Genomic DNA, 12,048 nt, shown 5'->3' on the forward strand with positions numbered 1-12,048 from the left:
TAAAATGTAAAAACCTCTCTTAACTTGCAGACTACACAAAAAACAGGCCGTGGGTTGGATTTGGCCCCTGGGCCACAGTTTGCAGATCGCTGCTCTAATCTGCTGGTCTCAACCCTGGCTGCACACATTAGAACAGTCTGGGGAACTTGCAAAGGTACCGATGCCCGAGCCCACCTGCGAAGATGCTGGTTTAATTGGTCTGGGTTGTCTCTGGGCTTCGTGCGTTTGCAAAGCGTCCCGGTGACTCTGATGTACACTGGGCCCGAGACCCTTCCCTCGCCCTGCTGACTGCGCAGGTACAGCTGCCCACAAACGGCCTACTACACCGCTCACCACCTCGGTGACCTTAGGAAACTTAGTTAAGATCTCTGTGCCTTGATTTCTTTATCTGTAAAATAGGGATAATAAATCTTCCTTCATAGGAGTGCTGTGAGATGTAAACACAAAATCCTGGTAACATGCTCAGAACAGTGCCCGGCACATAAGAAGCCCTCAGTGTTAGCTAATTTATTTTTAGGATGATTTTAGTAGGTGTTCTGTTTTTTGAGATAACAATCCGTCACATACTCAGAGGTTGCCATTCAGGCTCCTTTCCCAAGGCGTGTCCCCTGGAACACGGGGGCCGTGAGATGCTCCATTAGGAGAGAGGGGATGGGGTTCTGGGTCAAAGAGGTTTGGAAAACTGCTCTGGACTCAGCCCGAGGCAGCATGTACAGATTCTGGCCACTGAGGCAGAGCTGCAGGGGTCAGTGGCTTTGCAATAACAACAAGATGGGGACTTTCTAAAAATACCCACCCCACCCCCCCCCCGGGGCCGGGAAGAGCCGAGCAGGAGGCCAAGTGGAAACCAATAGCTGCAGGGACGGTCACCTGTGACCCCTGCATTCTTCCTGCGGGAGTCTTCCAGCCACTCCCCAGAGATACCCACCGTTCCCATGAGGCTGCCTTTCTGGGATTTGTCTGGCGATGCCAAGAGGGGCTCCTGAGCCTGCTGGGAATGAGTGAAGGGTCAGAGGACATGAAAGCCACGCCACGTGGGAACGTGACAGCTTTACCTGCCCCTTGTGGAGTCACGGGGCCACGATTCATCTCCCAAAGCCACGATCCCTTCCACCACTGAGAAGCTGCAAGTGGATGCTTACTTCAAGCCATATTCAACACATCCAATAAAATCTGATGTCAAGATGGTGGGCATCAGCTCCCTGGAAGGGGATCCGCTTTGCAGCTGGAGAGACAGCGAACATATATGCAACCTGCAAGGAACATGTTTATAAAACAGCAGAAGAGCAGGGAAAAAATACATGCTGGAAGAGACAGCGGGAAGGGGCCAGAAGATCAAACCATTTAGGCTACTCATTGGGGGGGCTTCATGGGCTTGAAAGGTGCACCATGACCTTCAAGATGACCTTCACTCCTACGGGAGACAACAGGGTGTGTGCTGGGGAGGGGTGACAGGATTTGCCAGTCTGAAGAGCCAGGGGCTTCCATTGCAGGGAGCGTATTTTCTGAGCCCTACGTCAGGACGGGTGGTCTGATGGAGGCCAAGCAGCCTCTTCTGGAAGCAAGAGGCTTTTTGGTCCCTCCATCCTTTTTTGTCGTTATTGCTGTTGCTGGGGCAAGGACTAATGACTTTAACTGGGAAGCCAGCAAACGAGAAGATGGGGAGCGCGTGCCCCAAAGAACCATCTTGCCAGAGTTAGAATTCAGGCTCCTTTTATACTATAAGGGGAGCGAGTAAAGTCAAACACTTCCCGGTTCCCATCAGCCTCCAGAAGGGATGTGTTAATTTCTTCCTCCCTGCAGTCATTCACAGATGGGCCTGGCCAGAATGTTTCTTGTGAGCTAAACAAAGGTATTTTAGCTTAATGCTCATTATCTGGGAAGAAGGGTTCCCAGAGATGGGCCATTGTGTACAATTTGAGCTTATAGGCAATATCCCTTTAGTGATTAACTTGTAATAGGATACAAAAGGCTCTTCCCTATTACAATTCCCCACTGTCAATGTCCATTCCACATTCTTGTGGGAAAAGGAACGAAGACCTGGGAGCTTGGCAGAAATGTGGGATCCCGGTCCCGCCGGGACCTGCTGAACCACAAGTTCTCCAGGCCGTGCTTGTGCACCATAAAGATTCAGAGGCGTTGGCCTAGGATGCAGAGGGGGAGACAGGACTGTCAGACGGTCAGGGACATTTGGATGATTTGGGGGCGTTTGCATTCAGATGTGAGTTGGCAAGTCTGAGATCCAGTTTGCCTAGTGAGTAACCAGCAATGACCACCTCGCAGGCTCTGAGGCCCTGTCTCCCGGGCTGGAACTGGCCTTTATTTTTAGAGGAAATGAATTGAAGCACCTGGGCCTGGGGCCTCAGTCATTGGGTTTTCTGACTCTTGGGAACTTCCCTGGGGGTGGGGGCTGTCGTTCCTCTTTAAGGTGTTGGGGCAGCAGGGGAGGGGGGAGGTGCTACGCCCTTGTAGTCCTGTGATGGCCTGTTGCATGCGCTCTCTTGAGCCGTAAATAAAGAGATGATGATTAATAAGCTGCCGTGTCGTCTCTCTCTGCCCCTCCAGAGATGTGCAGGCAGGGAGCACTGTCAGGGTGTTTGGAGGGGACTCCGAGCCTGGTATTTCTCCAGCTACTTACTCATTCACTCCGCACCTTGGATTGAGCATTTGCTCAGGGCTGAGCAGTAAACAGGCAGACAGGGTCTCTGCCCTCACCTGGACTGCATCACGGTCCTTTAACCAGACCTCCTGGGTGGGAGTTTCATATTTTTCTCTCCCATTTTAGAGTTGGGGCAGCTAAAGTCCCAAAGAGATTCCAAGGCTGGCCACATACAAGGCTGGCAGGCTCATTCCAGGCAGAGTGCAGAGACGAGCAGATGCCAGCTTGGGCAGAACGCGGAAGAGCAAAGCACCACCGCCTGAGGCCAGGCCTGGGCAGGCTCCGATGCCATCTCGGGAAAGGGTGCGAACTGGGCAGCCTGGCTTAGCACCAGGGAAGACGTCCCTTATCTCCAGCCAGCAGCTCCAGGCAGCACCACCCAGCTCTGCAGACCAGACCCCCCTAAGCCTATCTGATCAGAGCAAGGCTATGTCATGGCTCTCAGCAGCTCTGCATCCTAAAGCCAAGGTAGGGTCCAGGCTCTCCTGGGGGCCAGGGTAACCACAGGTGTGGGAAGCCCTTAAAGGCCTAGTGTACCTGTGGGGATCTCCATGCCCAGGCACCACTGAGGGACTGGCTAATCCAGGGTTTCCTATAACACGGGCCTGGGGTACCAGCATCAAGCTCCTCTGGGGAGCAGGCCCAGGTTTCTGAGCCTACCCGGGCCTCTGACTCAGAATCTCCAGAGGTGGGCTTGGGAATCTGCATGTTTGATAACCACCCCCCTCATTCCCCAGGTCTGAGAACTACTGCACCAAACCCTCCTGAGAACTCACTTTCCTCCCTGCTTAGGCCCCAGGGAGCTGGCAAACCTCCCACTGGGGATGGGTCTCAGGAATCAAGCCCAGAAGGTCCCCCTTCATATAGGTGTCACAAGTCGCACCCTCTCTGTCCCAATTGCTCAACCCGGCCGTTGTAGTGCAAAAGCCCCCATAGACAACATGGAAATAGATGAGCACAAATGAATGAGCATGGTTGTATTCCAACCAAACTTTATTTACACCAAAGGGCAGCGGCCTGGATCTGCCATTGGTCTGTAGTTTGCCAACTCCTAGTCTATACGGCTGATCCCGGGGTCAGTGGTTGCAGAAAGCATGCTGGGCTTCTATAAACCCCTTCTGTCGTGGGATGTCAACTCAAACCCATTTCTGCTAACGAGAGTCAGAGCAGTCTGAAGTGAAAAGTCAAGACCTGTTGAACCCGAGGCCACAGTCACTTTGATGCTTTTCCTGGCAGTGTGGGTGCTGCCCCTCAGGGGATCAGGTGGCTAGACTGGGGGTGTCTCAGAGTTCTCCAGAGAAACAGAACCAATAGAATATTTATATTTATGTATCTTCTTTTAAAAATTTATTTATTTTTGGCTGCACTGGGTCTTCCTTGCCACGCGCGGGCTTTCTCTAGTTGCGGCGAGGGGGAGCTCCTCTTCGTTGCGGTGCGCGGGCTTCTCACTGCTGTGGTTTCTCTTGCTGCGGAGCACGGGCTCTAGGCGCACGGGCTTCAGTAGTTGTGGCACGCGGGCTCAGGAGCTGTGGCTCGCGGGCTCTAGAGCACAGGCTCAGTAGTTGTGGCGCACGGGCTTAGTTGCTCCACAGCATGTGGGATCTTCCTGGAACCAGGGCTCGAACCCGTGTCCCCTGCATTGGCAGGTGGATGGAAGTCCCAATATATTTATGTATCTTTACGTATCTCTGTATTTATCTCTTCTTTCTATATGTATTTGTATAAAGAGATATATTTTAAGGAGTTGGCTCATGCTGTTGTAGGGGCCACAGCCAGCAGGCCAGAAGCTCAGGTAAAGGTTCATGGTGCACACTTGAGGTCACATTTCTTTTTTTTTTTTTTTGCGGTACGCGGGCCTCTCACTGCTGTGGCCTCTCCCGTTGCGGAGCACAGGCTCCAGATGCGCAGGCTCAGCGGCCATGGCTCACGGGCCCAGCCGCTCCGCGGCATGTGGGATCCTCCCGGACCGGGGCACGAACCCGTGTCCCCTGCATCGGCAGGCGGACTCTCAACCACTGCGCCACCAGGGAAGCCCCAAGGTCACATTTCTTGTTCCCCAAGACCGCAGTTTTTGCTCTGATGGCGTTCATCTGATGGGGTGAGGCCCACCCACATTCTGGCACGTCCATCTCCTTTACTTGAAGTCAACTGCTTGTCGATGTTGACCACATCTGCAAAATGCCTTCACAGCAGCACCTAGATCAGTGTGTGATTAAATCCTTGGGTACGACAGCCTGGCCAAGTTGACAGAGAAAACTCACCATCACAGGAAGGCTCCTGGAGCTGGGCTCCCCAGCTCCAGATCTGGATCACAACACCTGGGTGTGTGGTAGCATTGTCTGTGGTGTGTCACGAAGCACTGGGCTTCCACAGTCTGTTTGCTAGCCTTAGCATCAGGTGGCAGCAGCGGCCACCATCTGTCACGGACGTGGGCATGGGTGCTTTGGTGTGCCCGGAGGAGTGCCTGGACGTGAAGTTCTGGTCGGGATGCATAGGGTGGGGGAGGGTGGTGTGAGTGGACCCACGTAAGCAAGTGGCTAACAGAGGTGCCCCTTCCCTTCATCACACCCCTCACAATGGTTTATCCCGAAACCCGCCTGTTTGTGCCACTGGACCAGCCTCAGGACACCCGGGCTCCTTCCACACTGGTGACTGGTCAGTGCAGCAGGGCAGGTTAGGCAGTTCTGCACATTGTGGTCCCGAACTGTCCCGCTGTGTTCCCAGCCTTGACCTTGCGTCAGCGCCCAGCAGAGAGTGAAATCCAGGGTTAGAGAGGAAACGCATTCATCCAAAGAAAACCCCGACCTCTGTTTATTGAGCTGAGTGCCCTGCACGGGGCACCCATCCTCTGGTGTAGCCGGAAATTGTTAGAGCCCATTCTGCAGAGGAGGAAAACTAAGGCACTAAGAAACAAAGGCCACTTGTCCAAAGTGACACAGTTACTTAGTGGCAGTGCCAGGGACCCTACCCGAGTCTCTCTGAGTCTGAAACCTGATTATGTCCACCAACCCCACGTTCCTCTCAAAGGCCAGCAGTTCACTGAGCACCTACTGGGAGTGGGTCACCGATCCTCACCCCTGCCCCCAACCACACCACTCCGCCCATCACAGGGCTGGGCAGCTCACCCAGGACCGTCAAGGCTGCTGTCAGGGCCATCTGGCGGGGTGGGCAGGAGCTCTGCCGGCAGGTCCCAGCCCTGGGCTGCCTGAGCCGAAGGCCCCGCACTCACCTTCAGGCCACCTCCTGGGGGACTCCTCAGAGAGGAAAGAGTTCGGGATTCCTCCCAGGGGCTTTCCAACTGGTGGAACCATGGAGGCACCCTGCCCAGCCCCACCACGGCGTCCTCATTCTTCTCTTATCTCTCCTGCCTGCCGCAGAGACTGAAGGCCATCGGCGGTGAGCCAGCGGCGGGCAGCGGGTGAAAGCAAACACCAAGATAAACCCCACCGCAGACAGGTATCTTGGGGGCCGCAGGCCTCAGCAGCCATAACTGGCCTTGTCTGGGTTTCTGAGCGATCATTAAGGCGCGGCCGGAGCCCTCAGATGCCTCCTTTGGAATTCCAACCTACCCATGTGGAGAGATGGGAGGCCCGACAGAGGAGAGGAGGCAGCAGCCTGAACTCCGGACAGAACCGGGACAGAGGGACAGAACCGGCACAGGCAGGGGGAGGCGAGAGGCAGTCAACACACATTTAGTGATGGCCTGGGAGCTCACTCGTGCGTGTACGCGCACACACACACACACACGCATACACACGGTGACATAAGAGGATTGCTGGAGTGGGAGTTTGGGATTCGCAGATGCAAATCACTATATACAGGATGGATGAACAAGAAGCTCCTACCGCAGAGCACAGGGAACTGTATTTAATATGCTGTGATAAACCATAATAGAAAAGAACATGAAAAACAATGTGTATATATATATAATTGAACATATAATTGAATCACTTTGCTGTACAGCAGAAATTAACACAACATTGTAAATCAACTCTACTTCAATAAAAATAAAGAGGATTGCTGGAGTATGGAGGCAGAAAATGCCACAGGATAGAGAATTAGAATGCAGCGGGGGGCTGGCTTTGTCCTGGGCAACAGCCACTTCTATCGCTTTCTTTCTGGCTGGTGTCTAACAGGACCACTGTTTCCTGGGACACGGCAGGGCACAGGCAATTTCCCTTCTGCCTTTTGCACGCTCACCAAGGGGTCCACGGGGCATTCCAATGGGTTTTCTGATGCCTGACTTGAGCACACCGGCCTCTGGAGGGACAGGGTAATATCACTAAGTGTTCGGTGAGGCCGTCCCAGGATGGGGCTCACCCAGCAGTGATTTTCATAGGACCCTGATGAGGCGGCAAAGCAACAGGAACATTAGGAATTACTGGCTGTGTTTTAAGGCTCAAGGAGGAGTATTTAAGGAGCCTGACCGTGGCCTATAAAAGTTAGTGGTGGACGCTGCCGTAAGTTCCAATTCTGTGCCACCGGGACAAGTATTTCGGAATCAGCCCCCCCGCTTTTGACCAGTCACACAAACAAAAGCCTCTCTGGAGAGGGGGCTCTCACACCTCCCAGCAATGTCCAAGCTCCTCCAGAAAACCCAGGAAGAGGAAAGGAGCAGAATCGCCCACCTTAATGCCCCCTGGGCATGTGCTTCCCCAGGATCACATCCCTTGCCCGGCTCCGAGTGAATGATGTGTGGACACGGCCGATCTTACTGACAAGTCATGATGATCTCCGATACTTTCAGAATTTTGGCATCAACCGGAGAACGGGCCGCAGGATCTGAGAGCCTAAGAGAGATGCCCCGACTCTAACCCTACAGGGTGCCACTCGGTTCCTTCACTTCTGCTCCTCCTTTCCTGCTGTCTTTGCTCAGAAAGAGAAAAGATCACATCCTCAGATACAAGGAACAACCCTGACCAACAACACCCGGGCTTTCCCCCATCCTGCCAGACCTTAGGCCAAGAAACACAGAGCCAGTGTGTCTGGGTCAAGCCAAGAAGCACTGGAGGAAAGGTCTCCAGATCGAATCCGGATCCAGCATGAATCCTGGTGGCACCCAGGGTCCACGGCTCTGCCTTCTAGGCCCCTCTCTGATGAGCTTCCTGTGGAGGGCCTGCTCTCTCACAGGTGCCTGTGACTTTCAGACGGTGTTTTGGTTATTTTCTCTGCTCTGTTTCTTCCAGTTTGATGTACCCACTCAGGGAAGGAAGTGGCCGGGTCACATGAGAATTGTTGGGTGTCTAGTACACTGTGGACCAAAGGCCAGTTGGAAATCATTTCAAAGCCTTTTCATATTCAGTGCCTCCTTGGTGCCTCACACTGCCTGAGGACTGATTATCACTGTCCCCATTTTCTAGATGCAGAAAACAATTCAGAGAGGTTAAGCAACTAACCCAAGGTCACATAGATACAGAGTGGCAGTGCCGAGGGGGTCAAGGTTGGGAAGGCGGCAGCGTGCTGCAACACTGAGGTCCATCTCCCAGGCTTTGCTCATAGGAAAGGGCTATGGGCGTCTTCTCCCCATCCGAGGGGCCTTTCTCTGCTGCTCCAATTCAGCAGGCGTTATCAGGGGCCAGGAGATCCTGAGAGACGCTGGAAGATGCTGTGGTTTTCCCATAGCAGCAGCTATTTGCTTACTGAGCATTTACAAAGTGCCAGGAGTTGTGCCAGGCATGCTGTGTAAACTCTCTCACAGGATCCCCACCATCACCCTGAGCTTTAAGATCACTCTGCCAGGAGGAGGCGAGGCAGAGCAGGGATCCAAATAATATCTTTATCTGAAGGACACAAGCAACTATGGGGAAGAAACGGCAGTGGTTGCTTCATCGGCCATTTGCATAACCAACAACATTGACTGAGTGGCTTCCAGGGCAGAACCTGGACTATATTAGTGGCACCCTGAGGACGAGCAGAGAGTTGGGTGGCAGGTCTTCCCTGGTGCCCGTGATGGGAGGAAGTGGTGCACACGTACTGGTTCGGCTGGTGTATTCCCTGAGCACCTGCTATGCACCAGGCGAGTGTCAAGGTTGCAAGCCCCTCCTAGGGCTTGCAGTCTAGGTGGGGGGACAGACAATAAACAAGGTGACAAGTAAATTGATAGGGCAATACCGTCACGTATTGATAAGTGCTACGAAGAAAAAATAGGACGGCACCACGGCCTTGGAAAACAGTTTGACGATTTCTTAAAAATTTAAGTATACACGTGCCGTGTGGTCCAGCCATTCCATTCCTAGATATTCACCCAAGCAGGTGTTCAATAACTATTCCCTTAATGACTGAATGAATCCATTCTGCATGTCAGTTTTTTGTTTTGTCTTCAATTATGGTAAAAAAAAAACTACATAACATAAAATTTACCATCCCAACCATTTTAAAGTGTACAGTTCAGTAATGTCAAGTACATTCACATTGCTGTGTGGTGTCATTTTCTTTGTTGAAGGTATGAAGATAAAACTCGGCTGAGACAGACAGGATTGGTGAGGGACATGAAAATTTTAAACTTGACTTCCAGAAGTGTACCCCCTAAAAATATGACCCCAAAGCCTTGTGGAATGTACCTTGTGGGGGTCCCCTTGTCTTTCCACAGTCAGGATAGATCATGGCAGGAACTCTGGCTTTAAGAACAGTTTCACTTTCCTTTTTCCCTGTGGGCTCCCTCCCCACCTCTGCTGGGTCTGCTCGCACTCTGCCCCACCCCCATCCCAGAGTGCCTCTGGCCCCAGCTGGTCAGGGTGAATGCAGTGTCACTGTGTGAGCTGCAGGGACATTCCACAGCCCCAGCCTTGTGCTTTATCTGGCTCCAATCTGTCTTCCCCTCCTTGCCTTGCTTCATCCTTTGCATCTCAGCCTGGGCTGTATTTTCCTGTGATGTGGGCTGTGGAGCTGAGTGGCTGAATGTGACAGCCGTGGAACCAGACCTCCTTGGTCCCCAGCCCAGTTTAATACCAACTAGTGATGTGCCTTTGGGCAAGTGTCTTAACTCCTCTTAGCCTCGGTCATCTTACTGTAAATCAGGAGGAGAATGGCACCTACACCACAGCGGTTGTTGTGAACATTTATTATGAGCACTTTTCACACTGTCTGCCACAAAATAGTACTTTAAAAATGTCAGCGCTAATCCCAGGAGTTGTTTTGCATTTTCTCCTTACGAGGTGATCACGGTTTTATTACACACCTGCAGGTTTGGATTAAACACCTCTAGGATCTGGGGTGGATGGGGAACATCTCTTAGAAGGAAATAATATGATAATAATGTTATAATACCCACCAGTTATTGAGGAATTCCTCTTTTCTAGGTACTATGCCGGTAGCAATAATTAATGATAATTAACTAATAATGAATAACAAAATAGAAGCAAATCCTGATTGAGTGCTTACTGTCTGCCAGGCAATGCTCTAAACATTTTTTGTGTATTAACAAATCCTAACAACCCGTTGAGGAAGATACTATTATTATCCCCATTTTACAGATCAGAAAACTGAAGCACAGAGAGGCAAAGTGACTTACTCAAGTTGAACCAGTAAGTGGACAAGGATGGGACTCAAACTCTTGCTACTCTGGTCCAGCTCGTCCCCTGGGCTCTGAATCCCGAACAATCCCACCCAGTGTCTGGTCCCTAAAGCTTACCAGCTCTCTGTTACTCTGGCAGATGTTGTGCTGTTCTGCCCCCCCGGCTGGATGACTGTGTCTCCAAAAGGGGCATTAAATTAGGCCAGCGGACCCTGCAGCCCTGCAAAAGTTCCCACACTCACCTAGAAAAGTCCTTCTTTGTATCTGGAGAGAGTATGTGTCTTGATATGATCTCAGGACCCACCCAGGCAGTTTTTCAAGTTTCCACATGGCCTCTCCCCTCCTGGAAATAAGAATAAACACTCAGACAGACTCAGGCGGACCCTCTAAATGAAAGCTGAAGTTATCCAAATGAAAGTGTTCTCTGGTTATGGGTGGAGGATGCGCTGGGGAGGAGGATGGTCTTTAAGAGAGATGCCAGGTGGGAGAGCCCTTTCTTTCCTCCATCCCTTCCATTCACAGCTGGGGGGCAGACAGTGTCTTGGTAGAATCTTCTCGAGCCTTCTTCCTTCTGGAGACAAGTGTGACTATAAGTTTTCTGCTGGTCTTCCAGGTGGATTTTTCTGAAGCTTTAAGTATGTTAACTCAAGAAGGCTCCAACCATAGGCCCCTTATGTATTGATAATAACAATATTTTATGTATATTGACCATTTACTAAGTGCCAGGCATTTGTTCTGGGCACGTTATGTTCACAAAGACTCTATCTTTTTTTTTTTTTTTAATATTTATTGAGCTATTTATTATTTTGTTTGCACCGGCTCTTAGTTGTGGCACGCGGGATCTTTTTTTAGTTGCGCCATGAGTACTTCTTAGTTGCGGCATGCCTGCGGGATCTAGTTCCCTGACATGGGATCAAACCCCAGCCCCCTGCACTGGGAGCACGGGGTCTTACCCACTGGACCACCAGGGAAGTCCGGACAAAGACTGTATCTTTAACCAAACTGTAGTTAGGCTCCTCTGAGCCCTCTTCTTGACTAGGCCTCAACCCAGCCTTCTGCATCCTGCACAGACCAGTTTTAGCAAGAATCCCTCTGACCCTTGATATCTGATCACCCTCCATATCTGATCAAGTTCCCCATTCCCCACTTTTGAGGTCTGTCTTTGGCCTACCTTTAGCAAGAATCCTGTCAGGTCAGGTTAGCAAGAATCACCCTATCCTTGATGTTTCTTCGTAGTAATACCTTTGCCATCCACTGACCCTTCACTCTGCTGCTTGCCTATAAACCCCCACTTATCCTTGGGGTTCTCCGAGTTGGGCTTGATCTCTCCCTTCCCTATTGTGGAACCCCTGCCCCAGTAGTCTTGAATAAGTTTTCCTTACCATTTTAGCAAGTGTCAGAATCATTTTTTCTTCAACATGAATTAGTTCATTTATCCTCACAAGGATCCTCTGAGGTCCGCAACTGTGTCCACTTTCACCGGAGAAGGAGGGAGGAGAGAGGGTGCCCTCTGGGACGAGACACAGCTGTTGCCGCATCCGCAGTTTGTACCTGGACGTTCTCCCAAGTTCTCCCAACAGCCCACTTGCAGGGACTTCAACTTGGCGAGATATTGTGCCCTTTGCGACGCAAATCTGGATGTTTTCCAGCGGTGCCGGGAACTACCTGGGCAGTTGCGGGACTAAGGCGCTAGCAGCCGGACGCCGTCGCCTAGCAACCGGGCAACAGTCACGTGATCCAACCCACGTGCCCATTCCCCCCCGGGGGGGTTGGAGCCGGGGCCGCGGGTGGGGCGGAGCCGGGCAAGTTTGTTTCCCGAGTTTGTAGACCAGGATCCCCCGCGGTTGTCGCGCAGGTTCCCTCCAGCTTGGTCGGG

The sequence above is a fragment of the Phocoena phocoena genome, chromosome 1, assembly GCF_963924675.1.
Source record: "Phocoena phocoena chromosome 1, mPhoPho1.1, whole genome shotgun sequence".
Classification (NCBI taxonomy): Eukaryota; Metazoa; Chordata; class Mammalia; order Artiodactyla; family Phocoenidae; genus Phocoena; species Phocoena phocoena.